The sequence below is a fragment of the Herpailurus yagouaroundi genome, unplaced genomic scaffold, assembly GCF_014898765.1.
Source record: "Herpailurus yagouaroundi ecotype Mexico unplaced genomic scaffold, PumYag 199, whole genome shotgun sequence".
Lineage (NCBI taxonomy): Eukaryota > Metazoa > Chordata > Mammalia > Carnivora > Felidae > Herpailurus > Herpailurus yagouaroundi.
The window spans coordinates 4,954,149-4,970,729 of record NW_024412430.1 but is presented as its reverse complement, the minus strand read 5'-3'; the positions used below and the strand labels follow the sequence as shown (position 1 = coordinate 4,970,729).

Genomic DNA, 16,581 nt, shown 5'->3' with positions numbered 1-16,581 from the left:
CTAGCGGGGTGGGACCGGGGGCGTGGCGGGCGGGTTCCGAGCCCCGTGGCCGGGAAGCGCTGTCGGCCAGCGAGGCGAGCGCAGCTCAGCGCCCGGCGGGTGCGCGGCGGGCTTGGGGTGCCGCGCGGTAGCGCACCCTCCTGCGCCCCAGCGGCCGCGGGCTTGCTGCAGGTAACCGACTCTTCCACCTCGCCCACTCCATACCGGCAGCCTCGATCTCCTGCTATGGCGCCCGGCGGCGGGTGGAGGGATGGGAAGGATGTGAGGGAGGGAGCCGGCTCTCACCCCGGGCGGGGTGGGCTCTCGGGAAGAGGAAGCGGAGCCGGGGCCGGAGGGAGCGGACGCGCGGTGGGAGTGAGGCGGGCGCGTGTGCACGCGGGACGCCTTCCCTGCGCCTTACTCCTGGTCCGATCCGTGGAACCCGGGGAGAGGACTCCGGTGCCCGTTGTCACCTGGAAGCCACTTTTTCCTGCCTTCTTTCCCCCCTGATCCGGGTAGCGGGTAGGAGCTGAGAAATCGGAGTTGGCTGCAGCCGAGGGTAGGCAGAGAGCGAACAGTTAAGTCGCTGCCGTCCCTTGGGTGCCAGCAGCTCTAACTTGATTTAATGCTCCCCGTAGCCCTGCGAAGAGGCATCATGACCCCCCCGTTTTACTGATGAGGGTGCCCACACCGGGATGAGAAATGACTCGCCCTGGGGCAAGCCACTGGAAAGGAGACGCCAGTGGGGGACTCGGAAGCCCCCACGCTTCTCCCTCTTCTCCTGCTCCCTCTCTGTCCATCGCGCGCGGATCTAGGAAACTCGCGCTGCTGGGTCTGTTAGGGAAACAGGTGATTCTGAAACACATTCTAGCCCCCCTCCTAGGCTTTTGGGGTATTTGGGGGGGGGAGTTGTTTTGTTTGGTTGGTTTGTGTTTTGTCACCTTTTTAGCACCCAGTTTCTGATTCCTTTCTTCCAGTTTTTGGTTATTAGCTTTTTGAGGTGGAAGGATCCTCGCTCACAGCTTTTTCTCCTTGCAGCGCTTTCTTTCGATGCAGAACGAGCCCCAGGCACCCCAGCAGGCCGCACGCTTCTCTTTCGCGGTGGATGAGGTCGCCTGCAGATCCAGGCTGGGCCTTATGGGCCGCCCAGGCGGAGGTGAGTTTTGTGGTCACCTGGCAACCTCGGCGCCTTTTGCTTTCTTTCTTTCTAGAGGGAAGAGAGTCTTCGTTTTACAAATAGTAAGACAAGAGGTCAACTTGGAAGGATATGCGGGGTTGGCAGAAAGCAGTGGTTCCTAGCGATGAGAACAGGCTACAGGATTGTGTGGCCTGAATTTGGTGAGTGGTAGGTGAGGCACCCAGTCGGGGACTGGTCCCCTGCTCTGGGCATTTTGTCCCCCTTTCAGAGCTGTTCTGAAAGGCAGATTTGTTTTGGAAGGGAGGGGGAGGGGCGAATGGGTTTTAGAGATCAGTGTAAATTACCTGCTAGGAGCCCAGGCAGTTCCAGACAGGCTCCCCTGCCGGGGAACATGGTAACAGATTTCACTTCTGGCAAAAAAGAAGAAACACTGAGCTCTATGGATATCTGCTCTGGCTTAATGGACTTTCCCCCCCACACGTTCAGGATGGTAGTTTCGGGGAAACTTTGAGTTCTTAGAAAGGGCGAACTCTTCCATTTTAAAAGAACAATGTAATAAACTGTGTGTTTACTTTTACAAAGTTTTTATTGGTAAGTGGAAGGAGTTGAGTGTTCCATTTCATGGTGAGGGTTTGAAGGTTGCCTCCAGGTTGTTCTTCGGTGACTGGCTCTGGGAAGGACCTCCTTAGCCTGGGCCCCAAATCTGTAGTGGGTTTCATCCTTCTTTAATTATAATTCATCCTTGACTGATTATAATACTACTTCCAACCACGAGTTGTTTTTTTTCCCATTTGTAACTTAGTTGCTTAACACTAAGAGAAATGTTGTCCCTGAGAACTTTCCACTATGTACAAAATCACCTATGTGTAGGGACTGAACGATGATGCACGGGGGAGTTAAGGGGGCCTTGGTTAGTCGCGGGTGACCTATAGTGGACCTGCTAAAAAAAAAATCTGTGTGGTGTGGGTATTGACTGTTCCCTACCCATAACCATGCAGGGATTCTGGACCAGTGTGACCAAACCTTTCTGCCCACCCGTCAATAGCTGAGAAATCTTCATTAAAAAAACAATTGTCTTTAATGTTTATTTATTTTTGAGAGACAGAGTGCAAGTGGGGAGGGCAGAGAGAAGGAGACACAGAATCCGAAGCTGGCTCAAGGCTCTGAGCGGTCAGCACAGAGCCCCAAGTGGGGCTGGAACCCACGAACTGTGAGATCATGACCCAAGCCAAAGTCGCCCAACCAACTGAACCACTCAGGTGCCCCTTCATTTTTTTTTTTTTTTTTTAAAGTGAAACCTGATTTACATATTGGCTCTTTTTTTTCTCTTTTAAAACCCAAGAAATCAAGTCAAATTTGGTTCATGCATCAGTCATTGTTAGATCTTAGAAGAAACTGCTCTACCTGGTGATTGCGTTCTCCGGTGAATGAAAAATTCTGACCTACGATGGTATTGTGCATTTGCTGCGGAGTGAGGTGGTGCGAAACAGATGAACACTGTTGAAAAGGATTTCTTCTGATTCTGTGTCTGTTTTCTATGAAGTATGGGGGTACTTCAGCTGCACTGAGTTAAGGAGTCTTTTATGGGCCAACCAAGGGATTGTGTCACTATTTGTAAGAGTCATTCTAATGAAAATGTATTCATGGTTCTAGTTCAGAATGTCAAATGCCTAACTCCCTGACTTATAAGAGGAGTTCCCAAATGACTGTTCATATAAATCATGTGTGTTTCTCTTGGGGGCCTATCTGTATTCTTTTTTTTTTTTTTTTTTTTAAATGTTTATTTATTTTTGAGAGAGAGAGAGAGAGACAGGATGGGTGGGAGGAGGCTGGGGAAGAAGGAGGCAGAGAGAGAGAGGGAGACACAGAATCCGAAGCAGGCTCCAGGCTCTGAGCTGTCAGCACAGAGCCTGAGGTGGGGCTTGAACTCATGGCCCGGACCGTGAGATCATGACCTGAGCTGAAGTCGGAAGCTCAACCGACTAAGCCACCCAGGTGCCCCGCTTATCTGTATTCTTAACCACGTTGGCTTTGGATGCCTGGCTTAGGGTTGTCGTGCTTCCTTGCTTCCCATCTGTGGCAAATGCTATGGCTGTTTAGAACACTGTTTCTCAAATTTGACCTTTTTTGGCCAGTTAAGCTTTTGTTGTGGAGATTGTACTGTGCATTGTGAGATGTGCACCAGCCCCCCTGGTACCACCGTCTGGATGCCGACAGGCTCCTCCCTACAGTTACCACAATCTGAACGACTCCAGAGGTTGCCACATGTCCCCTGGAGGACAAAGTTGCCTGGTTGAGGAAAAGAATGAGCCAGTTTTGGAAGTGCTGTAGCACTTAGGAACTAGGCTATAAATACAATTAACTTTTAAGCTTCTAGTGACTAGAGAAGCTATGTGTAATGTTTAAACAAACATCTGCATTTTAAAATATTCTTATAATAACAGTGACTAAACTGGTGTTCTTTGTGAACAGCCACACGTGTCCTGCCAGGATTTGTCTCCAAGGAAGGCTTAAGTGCAGTTGTTAAGTCTGTAAAGTTTAAACTCGTGAGTTCCACACCATCAGCACGGGGCTCTAACTTAAGGAACCATGAGATGGGACCTGAGCCGAAATCAAGAGTTGGAGGCTTAACCAACTGGGCCACCCAGGCGCCCCATGTCTTTTAATTTTTTTAAGGTGATAAGATGTCAATGAACCACGCTTGTTGATTTGGAAGTTGACCCAATCCCTAATAGAACTCCCAAGAAAAAATTCTACACAAGAATTTTAATAACGAGACTTACTGTAGATCGTGTTCAGAGGAGAATTTAGTTTTAGGAAACATTAAAAGCTTTTAGCTAACAGCAATAACAAAGACAACCATATATCTCTGTAGTCTGAGAATTTTTTTTCCCCTTGTGTTTATTTTTGAGAGACAGAGCATGAGCGGAGGAAGGGCAGAGAGAGAGGGAGAGAGCGGAATAGGGTGGTGAAACCATTTATGGTGTTCGAGAACCCCGGAGGGGAGCAGGTTGGCGTGAGGCTGGGAGGGAAGGGAGTTCCATTCAGACGGGTTTTGCTTGTGAGACATCCCACTGGGGACAAGGAATTGGCATCTGGAACTCATGAAAGAGATGGGCTGCGGGGCACCTGGTGGCTCCATCAGTTGAGCGTCCAACTCTTGATTTCAGCTCAGGTCATGATCCCAGGGTCATACATGTTGGCAGCTGTGCATGTAAATAATCACTGTATATAAGAAAGATCATTTGAGGAGGGGTATGGGATGACAAGAGGAGGCACTGACCTGGAGAGGAAAACCAAAACAGACATAGAGGACAGGGAGGAAATATGAGGACTGTGAGTGTTCTTTTCTTTCTTTCTTTCTTTCTTTCTTTCTTTCTTTCTTTCTTTCTTTCTCTTCCCTCCCTCCCCTCCCTCACTCCCTCCCTCCCTTCTTTCCTTCTTCCTTCCTTCCTTCCATTTTCCACTAGTGATTGGAGAGACTCAAACAAGTTCTGAGGTTGCTGGCAAGTTCCTGATGGAGAGGGAGAGGCCAAAGATGCGGGAGTGAGAAATACTTGAGGAATGAGCAGGCCAGGTTTCAGAGAAGGCAAAAAGCTCTTCGATTCCATTACACAGGTTGGGGGATTGGTCTTTGATGGAAGGAGGGAGGGAGAGGTTGGATAAGGGGCCTCAGATTTGAGCTCCCTGAAGGAGGAGGCAAAACCTGCTGAGTAGGGAGTGTTTGTGTGTGAAGCCAGATATTCCGTCAGCCAGTATTTATCAAGAATTTTCCAGTGCCCCACATTGTGGTAGGGTCCTTGGACAGTATTGTAAATAATGTTGATTGCCACTGTGCTTAGCCCTGACAGAATAAGAAATACGTGTTTGGTCTTTGTCCTTGGTTCCTGACCGAGCTCTGAAGCCCTTGGAATTTCCTGAGAGATTGGGAGGAGAGGAATGTCTTTTGTTATTCATAGAAGCTTTTCTCCATACCTGAGTTTATGCTCCTGAGGTAGCTTAGGCGTCGGGGCACCTAGGTGGCCTTTGAGGTAGCTTAGGCGTGGGGGCACCTAGGTGGCCTCAGGATGGGGCTGGTCACCAGCCAGAACAAGTAATTAGAGAGCTGAAGCTTTTAGCCCCAACCACTGTCCTCTGGGAAGACGGGAGGGGCATGCCTAGATACTGGGCTATGAAAACTCTGGATCCACCCAATTTGGAGAACTTCTGGGTTGATGAACACCTCGAGATGGCGGGAGGAAAGGGAGTCCACCAGGAACCCTCCAAGGTAATTGTGAAGTTTCACGGTGACAGGGAGAGTGACTGCTTTTCAAAAGAACTGCGGCTACAGAGACCCATTCTGGAAACAGCTGCTGGGAAATGTTTTCACAGCTAACGTAAACATGTTGCCAAGAAATACGGTAGATTTTGTGACTGACCAAAACTTTTTTTTTTTATTTTCTTAAAAAATGTTTTATTTTTTTGAGAGAGCGCGAGCGGGGGAGGGGCAGAGAGGGGGGGGGTGGACAGAGGAGCCTAAGGGGCTCCGTGCTGACTGGCTGAGGGCAGCAAACCGGAAGCGGGGCTGGAACCCACAAGTCTTGAGGTCACGACCTGAGCCGAAGTCAGATGCTCAGCCCACTGAGCCACCCGGGCGCCCCTCAAATCTCTTAAAAAAAAAAAACCTTTAGAAACTTAGAAAAGGAATTGTCTGACAAAATCTTTCAAGTGAAGACGATCCCTGGGTTTTGATCCATTTGTCAGATTTATAAAAATGTGATGACACCCAGTGGCGGGTCTGCGAGGACAGTTGATGTGAGAACTACCAGCTGAAATTCACCAAAAAAACCCCTTTGTATAATTGGTGGGTAGATTGAACACTAAGTATCAAGAATCAGGGAGCGAGTGCGGACACAAAATGAGCCGCAGGCAGAGGTCTTTGGAGTATAGGATCAGAAAGCAAGAAAAGTATGAGCTCTCTTCACAGAGAGGGGGCGTTGGAAAGTGAGTGCCTGCGATTATAGGGGAGGGCCCTTGTTTTATGAGGTTCTAGTCATCCCCCTCCCCTTCCTTCCCCCAGGTTCCTTCTCAGGTTTTACTCTTCATTGGCTTGACGCCTCTAGGTGCTGGGTGGTCCATTCCTGATTGGCTCGTTTCCATTGTATGAGGGGTGAGGGGTGGTCTTCGGCCCTAAGGTGAGGTTCCTGGTGGGTCACTGGTCTTCTGGTCTACTGATTTTGAGTCAGGTCTTTTGTCAAATTCCTGAAGGAAACCTGAGGGGGAGTAGGTGGGGTCTGTTACATTCTTAAGAGGAACCTTACCCCTGAGGGGGTTTGCTGTGGTCAGACATTCCCAGCCTTGTTCCAAAATGTGTGTTCTTCCCTACCTGGGGACTTGAGGTCCTGATCTTTTCCTTCTCTGCCTATTTTATTCTGTCGTTTCCTATCATAGTAGTACACGAAATTTTTTCAGAAAGATACATATATCGATAGGACTTTACTCAAAGGTTTTACTCTTAGTGTTGGTGCGAAAAAATTTACAAGCCTATCACTGACAGTGGAGTCAAAGTGGGGCTCCTCCCATGGCAATTTGAGAAACCGATTTCCTTATAAGACTACCTCTTCCCCATGACGTGCTCCTATAATTCATTCATGGAGAACAAAATTGCCACTACAGCTCAAACTCTGAAAAGCAGCGAATACAAAGTGTATGTGTCTTGCTTCTCTCGAAATGTGTACATTCAACATACTTTTAGATAATCCACTTTAAATGCTTTGAAAAAGAGAGAGAGAAGAAGAAGAAAAGAAACTTCTGGAGTGTTGTGGCCAGTGCTATGCTCTAGGACAGGTAAATGCATTAAGTCATTTCAACATAGGCCATGTGGTTCTTGACTCAAGCCGTTTTGGGTCTTTTGGTAAGCAGATTGGAGAGGGCTACATTCTCCTCTGCAGGTGAAGGTGAGGGTTCCAGACCAAGTCTTGAGTCCATTCTGCCCCGTCTGGGGACTCTGACCGCATCTCCCACAAAAGGCTCATTTGGGGTAGCAGCAGGATTCAGCTGATCACTGGGTTGCAATCAAGTAGTCATGAGTTTTCTGGAATCAGTGGTGGGACCCAGGAATGCGCCCAAGGCACTATCCTGGGCTAATCGACTTGCTGGGCTTGATTGTCCTTTTGATATGCATGCAGAACGCACCTCTGGGATGCCCCAGTTCCATCCACAGAGTTGGAACACCCCGATCTCATCTTTGCTTACTCTTTTCTCATGTCAATCTCGTTAAAAGTCATTAAGTTCATCCAGGAAGCTTCATTTCTAACACCATTGCTAATGAACAAAACACTTGGTTTACAACAAAAATTGCGGAAGTAGTAGCTGCTCGCGGAGTATGGCCATCCCAGGAGTGAGTCCCTTGTAACCTCCCCAGCCCCAGGGGGCACCCTCAGAGCTATTGTTTCTAGCCCGGCTGGCTAGCTGTTCTGGAAAGTTCCTTTCAGCACTATAATGGATGCATTGTTCCCAAAATAGGTTTTTTGTTTTTGTTTTTGCAATTTATGATATTTATTTGTTTTTATTTTATTTTCTATTTATAAAAATTTACATCCAAATTAGCATATAGTGCAACAATGATTTCAGGAGTAGATTCCTTAGTGCCCCTTACCCATTTAGCCCATCCCCCCCTCCCACAACCCCTCCAGTAACCCTGTTTGTTCTCCATATTTACGAGTCTCTTCTGTTTTGTCCCCCTCCCTGTTTGTGTATTATTTTTTTTCCCTTCCCTTCTGTTCATCTGTTTTGTCTCTTAAAGCCCTCATATGAGTGAAGTCATATGATTTTTGTCTTTCTCTGACTACTTTCCCTTAGCATAATACCCTCCAGTTCCATCCACGTAGATGCAAATGGCAAGATTTCATTCTTTTTGACTGCCGAGTAATACTCCATTGTGTGTGTGTGTGTGTGTGTGTGTGTGTGTGTGTGTGTGTGTATATATATATATGTATATATATACCACATCTTCTTTATCCATTCTTCCATCGATGGACATTTGGGCTCTTTCCATACTTTGGCTATTGTCGATAGTGCTTCTATAAACATGGGGGTGCATGTGTCCCTTCGAAACAGCACACCTGTATCCCGTGGATAAATGCCTAGTCGTGCAATTGCTGGGTCGTAGGGTAGTTCTGTTTTTAGGTTTTTGAGGAACCTCCATACTGTTTTCCAGGGTGGCTGCACCAGCTTGCATTGCCAGTTCCCAAAATAGTTTTTAACTATATTGACCCAACCTATAATTTCCCCCAGAAGGCTCAACCGATAACCTTTGTGTGAATTCCTTGAGATCAGGGAGACACATTTTTTATGATTGTATTTTTTCCCCCAGAACCTAGGATTCCGTTTTGTGTAATAGCTGCCTGGGTGTGGAATTAAATGGAGTGCATTTGGGTTAGTAAACCTGAAATACAGTTTCTGATTTTGGAGGTCTGAAAAAAGTTACCTGTAAGAATAAACTAAAGATTTGAACGTTGTCCAGAGAAGAGAAAATATAAATAATAATAATAATGAACAAATTGCTAATGTTTATTAAGGGCCCATCTGTCAAATATAAATTTAAAAAAAAATTTTTTTTTTCCAACGTTTTTATTTATTTTTGGGACAGAGAGAGACAGAGCATGAACGGGGGAGGGGCAGAGAGAGAGGGAGACACAGAATCCGAAACAGGCTCCAGGCTCTGAGCCATCAGCCCAGAGCCCGACGCGGGGTTCGAACTCACGGACCGCGAGATCGTGACCTGGCTGAAGTCGGACGCTTAACTGACTGCGCCACCCAGGCGCCCTATAAATTTTTGACAGGTTGCCTCACTTTTTCTTTATGAAAACTCTAAGGTACACATGACCCTAATTCAGTCAAATGGGCCGAAAACTACTATTCTTCTCCTTTTTTTTTTAATGTTTATTTATTTTTAAGAGAGATGGAGAGAGGGGGACAGATCTGAAGCAGGCTCTGTGCTGATAGCAGTGAGCCCGATGCGGGGCTCAAACTCCCAAACATGATCATGAGATCTTGGCCTGAGCCAAAGTCAGTCGCCTAACCGACTGAGCCACCCAGGTGCCTCTGTTCTTGTTGTTCTCATTTGTTATTATTTTTACCAGAGAAGAAGCCGAAGCCTGGAGAATTTAAGAGCTTACAGGAGTCTGAGTTAGTGGGTGATGATACCCAGTTTTTGAGCTGAGCAGTCTGGCTTCAGAGCTGAAATCATTGCTACTAAACTGTCCTTCTTCTCCCATGTAAACATACTCAAGAGAAAATATTGAGCCCCTGGTAATCAAAGAAATACAAAATGAAACTCAGTGATGTAGCATTTTACAGCTGGGATATTGACAAAAATAATTACACAGTGGATGAATGTGTGGTACATAGTTAAGATAATTACATAGTAAACGTAGAGAAAATGGTGCTCAGATATTATGACTGGCAGTATAAGTGACTATAGTCCGTTTGGAAGGCAGTCAAGAGCCACAGAAACTTGGAAGTTTTGATCCAAGCATCCTATTCCTAGAAATCCTTTATAAAGCCAAGAGAAAACACTATGTGTATCTTCAAAAGAGTTCATAGTTCATGTTTATAACAATATAATTTGGAAATACCCTTAGTATCCAACTACAAGTCACCTACTAATTGTGGCAAAAACAATAAAGACTCTCTGGTGTCCATTAAAAAAAAAAAAATGAAAAAAAAAAAAACAAAACCAGAATAGGAAATTGAATCCCAGATGCTATGACATCTACTCACAAATATAAGTCAGTAGTGTCCCTGGACAGGCATCAGAAGGGAATACGAAAACGATGTGTAACCGGCCTGGAACTCTAAGTAGCTTTTTGTTTGTTTGGAAAGTGTCTTTATTGTAATGCTTTGCGAGCCTGTTTAACCGGAGCTTATGTTGGAGGATTTGGGACATTTAATCTCAGTTTGCAATTTTGAGTAAAAATTAAAGACTTAAACATTTCAAAGTTGCTTGAAAAAAATACCCCTTCCCCCAAACAAAAAGAGGACCACTGAATCTTTTCGGGTGTGTGCTTCTCAAATTTGTCCAGTGACCACTGACAATATATTTGGAGCCTTGTTTTTTTTTTTTTAATTTTTTTTTTCAACGTTTATTTATTTTTGGGACAGAGAGAGACAGAGCATGAACGGGGGAGGGGCAGATAGAGAGGGAGACACAGAATCGGAAACAGGCTCCAGGCTCTGAGCCATCAGCCCAGAGCCTGACGCGGGGCTCGAACTCCCGGACCGCGAGATCGTGACCTGACTGAAGTCGGTCGCTTAACCGACTGCGCCACCCAGGCGCCCCTGGAGCCTTGTTTTTTAATGGGTTTATTCTGTACTGACTGGAATGCAGCTTATCTGGATGCTGTTTCATCTCAGAAACCTTTTTTCATATTATTACGTAGAGAATTCCCTCATTCTTGGCTTTGGCAATACCTTCGAATTCAAGAAAGATACCTAAATGTAATCTGGATACAATGCAAATGTGGGATAAAGTTTGCCACTCAAATTTATGCACCTGCTTTGAGGGAATGGTCAGATCACTTATCACGTTGGGTATCTGAGGTTGAAGAGGTTGCTCTGCTGTACCTTAGGGCTGAAGCCTTCAGAAGAAGAGTTGTCTTACTGACACCCGCAGGAACATTTGGAAGGTTCTGGGGCTCCTTGGAAGGTAGGAGGTAGGGCAAGGTATGGTTCGAAGCAGTTAAAACAACTGGACCCAGGGTTGTTCTTGGCCGGAAAGTGAGACTGCTCTGTTCCCTCTGCCTTTGGGGAGTCAGCCCTGCTGGTAAACTGGAGCCAATGACCTTAGTCAAGACAGCCTAAAGCCTCAGTTTCCTTGACTGTCGAAGTGAGAGGGAAAGTAGCTAGTTCCAGGGTTGTGTAACTCTTCTCATGAACAATCTCCTTAATCCCAAAATAACTTCCAGGGTAAAAGTGCCATCAATTTTAAAATCTCCTTTTTAAGGAAATGAAACCACTGCTGTAGCGAACACATAGTTCATCAAGTGCCTGTCAATTTCAGACGCTGTTAATAACATAAAAAAGAAAGGGAGTCCTCGGACTTGTGCAAGTACAACCTGATTGGTACTTTGTCTTGCAGCGGGACTTCCCGGTCATCGTCATCCTCCGCTCCCCCAGCTCAGCCTGGCCGGAGTTCGGCTTCCCCAGCCCCTGTCCGCCGCCCACCTGCTGAGGAGCAGCAGAGTGCTGTGTCACTCAGGAGTTGGGGACCCCTGACGCAACCCAACCGCCCTCGTGCGCTGTGCAGAAAGGTAAGGTCAGTGCGGAAGATCGGATGAGCACCGCTCGGTACGAGGCCAGTTCTTTGGGGTTTCTCTATAGAGACTCCATCTGTCAGACCACACACAGGGGGTTTCAAATTCACGGTATGCTCCCCAACGCACCGTAACTGGGAGCATCTAGATACTGTACTCTGGTTTTCTTATCTGGAAAAGACAATGAGCTTGAAGGTACATTTAACAAAAGCATCCAAGGCATTCATTGCTGTACCTTTCGTTGAGGGAAAGAGGGGATTTTCCTTTCTTTTTTTTTTCTTCCTTGCTTCCATCCTTCCCTTCCCTCCCTCTCTCCTCTTTCTTTCTTTCTTTCTTTCTTTCTTTCTTTCTTTCTTTCTTTCTTTTTCTCCCTCTCTCTCCCTCTTTCTTTCTTTTCTTTTCTTTCTTTCTTTCTTCCTTTCTTTCTTTCTTTCTTTCTTTCTTTCTTTCTTTCTTTCTTTCTTTCTTCTTTCCTTCCTTCCTCCCTCCCTTCCTTCCTTCCTTCCTTCCCAGGGAACTTCCTTCCTTCCCTCCCTCCTTCCTTCCCAGGGAACAGCATGAATAGAGGGGGTGGGCTAGGAGTCTGAGACTAGCCCAATTACCAGTAGCTCACTGACGATGTGCATGGACCAGTTACAGAGACCAGGTTATGTGGAATTTCATGCTAAAATGGGAGATGATGGTGATGACACCTCTTCTGTTTATGGAGACGCTACCACATACTAGTCCCTGTACAAAGTGCTTTGTAGGGTTTTCTAAACACCACCAACCCCATGAGGAGGGCATTATGACCTCCATTTTTCAGATGAGGAAGCTAATAACACTTGGAGAGATTAGGCAGCTTGCTGAAATCATTCATTAAGGCGTGACATAGTTGCGGGGCACCTGGGTGGCTCAGTCGGTTGAGGGACCAGCTTGGGCTCAGGTCATGATCTCATGGTTTGTGAGTTCGAGCCCCGCGTCGGGCTTTCTTCTGTGAGCACCGAACCCTCTTTGGATCCTCTGTCCGCCTCTCTCTCTGCCCCTCCCCTGCTCACACTCTCTCTCTCTCTCAAAAATAAATATTAAAAAAAGAAAAAGGACATGACATAGTTGTGATTTATAGTCCCTCCTGTTTGAGTTCACACTGCTGTTTTTCTCTGTGGCTGACTCTGTGAGCGAGTGACGTTCGATTTCAAAGAAGGGACGATCAACTGCAATTTGGGAACAGGACCACATGCTAGAAGTTGAGCTGGACTTTAACATGTTAAAAAGAGCACTTCTCATTTCTGCCAAAGATTAACTTGATATGTTTCTGTATGGTAGAGAATATCTACCCTGACAATTGTGATTAGCAGGCCAAAAATCCAGACATATGTTATGACCTGGAATTTGAGGACTTCCTTTAAAAACAAAAAGGAATCTAGTATTTTGGAATTAGAACTTCTGGTCCTGGGAAGTATTTAAAGCCTGGAATATTTGAAATTGGGATTGTTCAGAAAACCCTTGACACACGGGCTGTGTCGAGCAGGTGGGACGGAAACCAGGGCCAGTGTTAAGATGTCTCTGCTAGAGAATTGTTCTTGATGTGTGGCCCGGCCAGCCATGTGCTCTCTGTGCCCTAGTTTTCTCATCATCCAAATTAAGAGCGGACAAAATGAACTTGAAAGTGCCTTTCAAATCCAAAGTTTCATTTCCATAACACCGTGGTGGTCTAGTCAATATTCTAAACCACCTAGGATTAGATTTAAAAAAATGAAAGAAAAAAGTTTACTACTTTTCAGTCTGGAAGTTTGAAGTGAATAATAAGATCTCTCACGCTTGATTTTGGCCTGCAGTGGTAATGAGGTGAAGATTCCTTTTTTACAAATGTGTGTGTGCACACACGTGCATAAGTAGATATATTTCATTTAAGTCTATCGAGGTCTGCCTCCACAAACGAACTCTGCCGCCTTAGTGGACCTGTCTGTCCCATTTCAAAGTTAGTTTAGCCCTAAGTCCTGCATTCAGGAAAGTGGGATAACACTAAAGATGTGTAGGCAGTCTTTGAGAGGGGGGGCGACAGATGATCATTGTTCTTTACCTTCAAATTTTCATGACACTAACCTACAAAGGTTTTTTGTGTTCACACAACCTGGGTTCACTCCTCCCAGTGCTCTCCTAACATATGTTCCTTCATGCTGTCTTCTCTTAATTTAAAAAACCTCTTTTGGGGCGCCTGGGTGGCTCAGTCGGTTAAGTGTCCAACTTGGCTCAGGTCATGACATCGCGGTTCTTGAGTTCGAGCCCCACCTCGGGCTGTGCGCTCGACTCCTCTGTCTGCCTCTCTTTCTGTCCCTCTCCTGCTCGTGCGCTCTTTCTCTCTGTCTCTAAAAAATAAATGAGCATTAAAAAAAAACCTATTCATTGTCGTGGTTTACCACATTGAGAAACACACTTCTTGTAATAGATTTTGGAAAGAGGTCTTCAGGGCTATGGAACATGAGGGGCAAACAGCTATTATCTCTCTTTCCTTTTCGTTTTAAAACTGGGTTTGCCATACATCACAGTCTCTTCCTTTGCTTCAGGCTTTCAGATGTGTTCTCTCTCCTTTTTCCTACTGTCTGAATCCTACTCATCTTCCAAGATTCAGGTCAGCTGTATTCGAGGAAGCCTTCTGGATCCTTTGTTTCCTTTTTTTTTTTTTTTTAAGTTTATTTATTTTCAGAGAGAGAGAATGAGCAGGGGAGAGGCAGAGAGAGAGGGAGAGAGAAAATCCCAAGCAGGCTCTGTCAGCACAGAGCCCAAAGTGGGGCTTGAACTTGCGAAGTGAGATCATGGCTTGATCCGGGGCTTGAACTCGCGAACGGAGATCGTGACCTGATCCGGAACCAAGAGGCAGACCCTTAACTGACTGAGCCACCCAGGTGCCTCTCCTTTCTTTCCCTCTTGGTGGATTTACAGCTTTCAGTTAGTTCTGCAGCAGAGACCTGGGCTCGGTGCATCTGGCCAGCCGAGCCCGCTAGGCAGAAATGGTAGGTTTCAGTTCCTCTTTCTGGCATCAGCTACTTACGGGCTTGGTTGTGCCTCCAGGGGAAGAAGCAGTAGGGAGAAGGGTGAATGCTATTTCCAGCAATGAATGAAGTTCACTGAAGTTCATAGCTTTGTCCCACAATAGTATATAGTGAATAAATGAAAAAAAAATCTATAGAACTTTTCATGCCATTAATTCAGGTGTAGAGAACCCTTTCTTTTCCTCTTCCTTCCTTCCTTCCCTTCTTTCTCTCATATGGGTGATCACACAGATGAAACCTACGTATAATTTCATCTAATTTAAAATCAGGAACAGGTCATCGAGAAACTTTCATTAGTTATGCTATATAACTTAATTTCTTTAATGTTTATTTACTTTCTTGAGAGAGAGAGAGAGAGCACGAGCAGGGGTGAGGCAGAGAGAGAGAGGGAGACACAGAATCTGAGGCAGGCTCCAGGCACTGAGCTGTCAGCACAGAGCCCGACATGGGGCTCAAACTCGCAAACTGTGAGATCATGACCTGAGCCGAAGTCGGATGCTTAACCCACTGAGTCACCCAGGCACCCCCTGAGGTGTCACATTAGCACAAGCTCCTGAGACCCCAACAGTGTCTGCTCCTCCAGACTGGCCAGGAAAAGTTCTTGGGGTGCTCCAAGCTTAGGAGCATGATTAGAAACACCAAGCTCCACAGTTTTGGTCACCATCTCCCCGAGTTTGTTCCAGAGTTTTCTTGGGGTCCAGCCACAGAAACACAGGCAATAGGAAACCTACTATGAACAGCTCTGGACCCCATTTCCTGTGCCCTCTTTCCACACAAAATAAGATCTTACAACTAAAACACCAGATGGTGTGACTGAAGGAGAGGGCTGAACCCAGCGCCCCCCACCACCGCAGGGCCAGGCACAGAATGTGGCACAGAGAATCACTCGTTATGTCTGTTGAGCGAACAGTAAGGCTTTTTCTCGGGAAGCCCTCTGACTTCTGAGTCGGTAAGCATCTGACTTCTGCGCAGGTCATAATCTCACGGTTTTTGAGTTCAAGCCCCGCATTGGGCTCTCTGCTGTCAGCACAGAGCCCACTTCAGATCCTCTCTTTCCGCCCCCCTCTGCCCCTCCCCTGCTCACTTGCACGCTCTTTCTCTCTCTTTCAAAATAAATAAATAAACTTAAAAAAAAAAACCCTTAAAAATAAAATGTGACACCTCAGAAACCCGAGGTGACAGGCGAGGTTCCCTCCGATGAGGCCATGGATGCACAGGTGGAAGAACCCTACCCCGAATGGCAGGACGTGGCCTTGGGGTCTCAGCTGCTTCCTGCCCCTTCCCTTGGCTGCTTCAGGGTGGCGCTTGGTCACCCTTGATTGAGTCGCCATCCTCGGCGATACTTGGACAGACCCCTTTAGCATCGATCACGGTAGTGGCTCTTCTGTTCCTGTCACGGCAGCCTCTGGGTCACGCAACGACGGTCCTTGGGAGTTTGTGAAACGGAGCCCCAGAGGAGTCTCCAGTGGGACTAGAGGCCAACTGAACTGAGACCATCCTCCCTGCAGTGGAAAGACAATGGCTGTGGACCCTGCTTTCACCTTCTGGCCGTTTGCTTACGCACGTGCTATGCGCACGTATATGTTTTTAAGAACAAAAAACCATTTCCACTACTCAAAATGGTACAGTAGGCAACAGGTAGAGAGAACTGTTCTCCTGTATAATAGTGTTGTTTGGACTGAAGCCACTGTGGTGGAAATTGCCGAGAAGAAAGGAGTTTACCTTTTTGAAATCCACCCTTTCCTCCTTCCCGTTGACTCACCGGTCAGCTCTAACCTTACCCGAGGTTAACAGAGCTAACGAGTGCAGGGCCCTTTTCATCTTGCCCCTTGTCTCGGAGTCTTGAAGGTAATGAGAGGCTCAAGAGAAAAGTCCTGATCGTTCTTAGGGGTGTGTACATATGTATACGCATATTCACGTAAATCCGCTAAATCCTTCCACTTGGAGGTCTAAATAGGTTACGTCATACATTTTTAACAAAACCTGTATTATTCCTTTCTCCCTCCCTCTTCCTGCTCTGCCTTTTCATTATTACCATTAATTATTTTAAAAAGAGTTTAGGAAAATAGAGCCTGAGCCACGGGTAGCTCGTTTCTTTCTTTCTTTCTTTCTTTCTTTCTTTCTTTCTTTTTTTTTT

General features: G+C 46.3%; 1 protein-coding gene across 9 annotated transcripts in view; it reads left to right on the top strand.

Annotated features, from left to right (window-relative positions):
* The first annotated feature begins 349 nt into the window (after positions 1-349).
* GCNT1 (glucosaminyl (N-acetyl) transferase 1) overlaps positions 350-16,581 on the top strand; it is a 28,095-nt gene continuing 11,863 nt past the window's right edge. For 6 of the 9 annotated variants that reach the window (XM_040449323.1, XM_040449318.1, XM_040449314.1 and 3 more), the window contains exons 1-3: positions 350-828; positions 1,018-1,135; positions 11,238-11,409. The gene's annotated coding sequence lies outside the window, so the exon portion shown is untranslated. Of the gene's footprint in view, positions 829-1,017; positions 1,136-11,237; positions 11,415-16,581 lie in introns of all 9 variants that reach the window. The other 3 variants (XM_040449317.1, XM_040449315.1, XM_040449322.1) reach the window with 3 other exon arrangements.